Source organism: Procambarus clarkii, unplaced genomic scaffold, assembly GCF_040958095.1.
Source record: "Procambarus clarkii isolate CNS0578487 unplaced genomic scaffold, FALCON_Pclarkii_2.0 HiC_scaffold_105, whole genome shotgun sequence".
In the NCBI taxonomy this organism is placed as follows: domain Eukaryota; kingdom Metazoa; phylum Arthropoda; class Malacostraca; order Decapoda; family Cambaridae; genus Procambarus; species Procambarus clarkii.
Genome location: NW_027189138.1, coordinates 1449346 through 1454613, shown reverse-complemented (window position 1 = coordinate 1454613; position 5268 = coordinate 1449346). Strand labels below are relative to the sequence as shown.

The window sequence follows — 5268 nt, the reverse complement described above, 5'->3', positions numbered from 1 at the left end:
TATTTTCACACTTTATTTATGGTCCTTAAGTCCCTCTCCTTAATGCTGCTGCTGTTTCTCGCATCTTTGCATCGCTTGTATGTTTGGGGGTTTGGCCTCTTGCTATATATTGATTCCATTTGTGTGTGTTTGGATCTCAGGCCCTCTCGCAATTTCTGTTGAACAAACCCCTTTTCCTAGTTCTGCATCTCTCCTTTGGTACAAATTTTGTTGTGCTTTTATCATATATTTCACAAAACTTGACATACATTTCATTTACTTCATGTCCTATCAGCAAGTGTTTGTCAAATTCTTTAAGGAAAGTTTATCATCCTGATTGCAGATCTCTAGCGCTATTATGTCAACTTCTTGTGGATTCGCAATCATTATTTAATTTACCTTTAGGTGTTCTTTCACCAGCACAGCAACACTGTACCTCTCCCAACCAGTTTAAGATAAAAACTAAGTACTAACTAATTAACTCAATGTAACCTACCTTACCCCCAAAATGTCAACCCATGTCTTCTATTTTAAACAATGCTGTTTTGTTGACCAAATTGTATTTTTGTTTTTTTCTGCAATGTTTCCCCCCCCCCACCACTCTACCACCACATTGAGTTTAGTAGCTCTGTGCACGTCAGGTGCTGTTTAATATACAGACCTACTCCTCCATTTGACCTAGTTTCTCTATCACATCTTTGTGCTTTAGGCCTGGTGGAGCTTGGTCCACCAGGCTGTTGTTTGGAGTGGCCCGCAGATCCACATACAGTCTGCATATGATATACAGTCTGTTGATCAATTGAACTACAGTAGTTAGTTTTTATCATCCGAATGCACCAATATGTGTTCATTCTTCCCAGATGAAGGAACTAGGTAATATTCATCATCTGAATGCACCATCTGAAGCTTTAACACACTCATGATACACGAGAGGTTTAAAAAACTTTTAAAACTTTTTGACCTATGTATTTAAAAGCAATTCTAAAGTTAAAAAGTGTAGCATAGGCCCCTCGCAGAATGTTCTTAATATGATCCTCAGGTTATAGTTTTCTATCTAAAACCACCCCTAGATCTCTTTCTTGATCAGAATTCTTTATAGATCTCTGTGGCTCGATCATAGAAACTGAGTAAATTCGTTACACTGGACCTTCCAGATCGAATACCATGCTGACAGTCTGATATATCATTCAGTACGTCTGCATCTGAAATTGAGCAATACCGGATTTATTATTTGGTTTTATAAATTTTATACTTATAATTTTAACTTATTTCAGAGACCACGAGTAATCTGGGCTTCGAACTCAACAGAAAAGCCTTCCGTAGACCTGCTTCTTTGCTACATAATAGACAAAATTTAGTAAGTATTGATTTATTATGTGTTTGTTTATTTATTTATTTTTTCTTTATATACAAGAAGGTACATTGGGGGAGAGTACAATGACTTGAAGTTATACATTCCTGTAAAGCAACTAGCACTCATAGCGTTTCGGGCAGATCTAAGTATAGACCAAGGAACTTACCATCTTTTTTATTTCTGATGTTAACATTGTGTAACTGTAGATGAATTGCATTTGTTGATTTGCTCCCAAGTAAGATGTTGTAGGTCCTTTCTATGTTTAGTCGGAGTTTGTTGGTTGACATTAATAAGTGGATTTTTTTTTAATTTATTGTTTACATCATTATTTAATATGAGTGGGTTGGAGTCTGAGTAGATGAGGTTAGTGTCATTATTATCTCATATCTCAGTGATTTTGTCGTAATGGTCAAGTAGCTGTACTGTACAAGTAGAGGATATGAGAGATAGCTGTAAGAGGTATTTCAATATCTTCCTGCTCTAAATCCTTGTTGGCCTGGATTGTGGAGGTCATTGGTCTCTATAAAACTAGTAACCTGACTCCTGATCACTCTCAAATAATTTTATTATGTGGGATGTTAGTGCAACTGGTCTATAATTCTTTGCCAATGCTTGTGTTGTGTTGTGTTGTATTGGTAGTGATGTGCAATGTGTTGTTTTGGTAGTGATTCATCCAGTTCTGGTAGTAGTGCGGTTGTTGTGTGGTGTAGTACTTGTGTGCTTGTTAATGACTTGTATTCCAGTCTTGTGGGTATCTCCTTTCCCCTACGGGCCAACTGCTTTGTTCTTACCTAGCATTTTGCTTTGTTTGGGTATGAATGTTTGTGTGCCGTATATTTTGCAAAATTTGCCATATATCTCATTATTTACTCCTCTGCCTAGCAACAAGTCTGTCTAATTATACTCATTAACTGTTTTTCAAAGTTCCCCATAGTGTCCTTTATTGAAATCGAGTTCATGAACCGTTTCAATGTTCTTATTTTCTTCTAGATTATATCTTAAAGTATATTTAAATGTTATTGTTATTATTGTTATTAAATGTTATTGTGATATTGCATTGCAATTGAGCTATGTTGTTTACCATACCGTTCATTTCGTGAGTATAAGTATAGATGCCACACTTGTGACAGGTAAAACCATGCCTTTTTTGAAAAACAGCACCGTCTGTTGCACGTAAGAGCAACCCACACTATATTATGTTGCGATATTATTTCAATATTTCCGATTGCATTGATAATTTGAATTTTCATAGATTTCAATTTATTTTCATTTCGATTTAATAATTTTGTGTGACATTGCATTGAAATTGAGCTGTGTTGTTTACCATACTGTTCATTTCATGAGTATAGTTTTTTTTTTTTTTTTCATTTCATTTTTTTAGCTGTTCTTATTTTTCAGTGATGGGAATATCAGATCATTTGATGTTCCCAATTTTCTGATGGAAGCATCAGACCTTTATAGAATGCATCGGATGAGGTAGTTTGGAATGGTGGGGAGGACGAGAGGGGGGGATGGTGGGGAAGACGAGGGGACAGAGGAGAGGGTAATGGTGGGGAGGACGAGGGGACTGGGGAGTTGGGGATGGTGGGGACAGGGAAATGCTGGGGAGGACAAAGGGACAGGTGAATGGGAGATGGTGGGGGAGGAAGAAGGACAGGGGAGGGGAAAATGGTAAGGAGGACGATGGGACAGGGAAGTGGGAATAGTGGGGATGATGTGGGGATGGGGAAGTGGGAAGGACAAGAGGACTGTGGAATGGGGAATGGCAAAGTGAATTATAATTATATATATTAATTAATTCTTATAAATTTCCAGAAGCCTGTATCAACACCCACACTAATGCAACTGAAAGAGATGTTGAGACAAGTATTGCTGATATGTTGAAGAACGCCCCAAACAAACTCGGTGGAAACAGATACAAGGTAAAGTTTGCCAATTTGCTGTAGTCTAATTCAATTTCTTTTTAGTAATCTTTGAGAACATTTATGCTATGAATAAGATAAAATAATGTAACTGATTTTGACTAAATATGTAGATATATTTAATTTTCTGAGCACTAATAATGAAAGAAAACCAAAATAAGAGGTGGCTACTATCTCTAATAATGGGCTGGAATAATGCAGGATATAATAATATATATATATAAATATGACAATGTCAGACCACGGAGGAAGAATGAAACAGGAATTTCCTTAAGTACTTTTGTATATTAAATACATCTTCAGAAGGTCCTTCTGAAGATGTATTTAATATACGAAAGTACTTAAGGAAATTCCTGTTTCATTCTTCCTCCGTGGTCTGACATTGTCACATTCTTAATCATGGTTTATTTTCGTGATATACACACATATATATAAATATATATATATATATATATATTTATATATATATATATTTATTTTTATATATATATATGATATATAGATTCTATATAGATTCTATTCTATTATTCTATTCTATAGTTTTATATAGATTCTTGTTTTAGTTTTTTTTCTATAATATGGAAACGGTTTTTAATTAATAAATTAAATATTATATAATAAAATAATGTATTATTGAAAACAATTAGTAACAAACAATATTTCATTACAGGGTGGTGAAGCAAGAAGACATGTGCATCACACAGCAGACTTGGATATGACGAATACTGAAAATGGCTAATGTCTATATAGAAGAATCTATATGTGTCTATATATAGACACATATAGATTCCTATATATAACCTATATATATATATATGTGTGTATATATATTATAATATATATATATATATATATATATATATATATATATATATATATATATATATATATATATATATATATATATATATATATATATATATATATATATATATATATATTTCATTGAATATGACCGCATATTCTGTATTTATTATTTTCTGGTTTAGGGCTTCTATCCCTCTAACTATTTTCTTAGCATCAGGGCTTAATTGAAATAGGAGTTCTCCAAAACTCATTTTCGTACTTTTAAGGTGAAGAAAAGAAGTGATTTACTATAGAGTGTATTACACTTATTTGTATAATTTGCACGACGTTTCGAACCTCCATGGTTCATTCTCAAGTGAACAGATCTTACAATACTAGTGAATTTTATACCCGCATTAGGTCAGGTGATAATACAATGAAGGTGAAAACATGGGGGGATACATAAGGGATAAACATAGGGGCTGCAGAAGGCTTATTGGCCCATACGAGGCATCTCCTATCTAAACACAAAGATTAATCCAGTGTAATTGGCCTGTTATGTTGGACATTGTCTTCTGTGTTGGCATCGATATGTTCTTGTCTTGTCCTTACTCTCATGGTGGAGAGTAAGGTCTTGTCTTGTCCTTGCTCTCATCACCATGAGAGTAAGGACAAGACAAGAACATATCGATGCCAACACAGAAGACAATGTCCAACATAACAGGCCAATTACACTGGATTAATCTTTGTGTTTAGATAGGAGATGCCTCGTATGGGCCAATAAGCCTTCTGCAGCCCCTATGTTTATCCCTTATGTATCCCCCCATGTTTTCACCTTCATTGTATTATCACCTGACCTAATGCGGGTATAAAATTAACTAGTATTGTAGGATCTGTTCACTTGAGAATGAACCATGGAGGTTCGAAACGTCGTGCAAATTATACAAATAAGTGTAATACACTCTATAGTAAATCACTTCTTTTCTTCACCTTAAAAGTACGAAAATGAGTTTTGGAGAACTCCTATTTCAATTAAGCCCTGATGCTAAGAAAATAGTTAGAGGGATAGAAGCCCTAAACCAGAAAATAATAATACAGAATATGCGGTCATATTCAATGAAACATGTTTGAAAGAAAACCTGCTGCGAGTATACACCAATATATATATCTATATATATATATATATATATATATATATATATATATATATATATATATATATATATA

At 34.1% G+C, this 5268-nt stretch overlaps 1 long non-coding RNA gene across 1 annotated transcript; it reads left to right on the top strand.

Moving 5' to 3' along the window:
* The first annotated feature begins 1257 nt into the window (after window positions 1-1257).
* LOC138360286 (uncharacterized) lies at window positions 1258-3991 on the top strand. Its single transcript, XR_011226269.1, has 3 exons — window positions 1258-1336; window positions 3149-3255; window positions 3926-3991. It is a non-coding gene; the product is annotated as an uncharacterized lncRNA (long non-coding RNA).
* Window positions 3992-5268: the final 1277 nt, after the last annotated feature.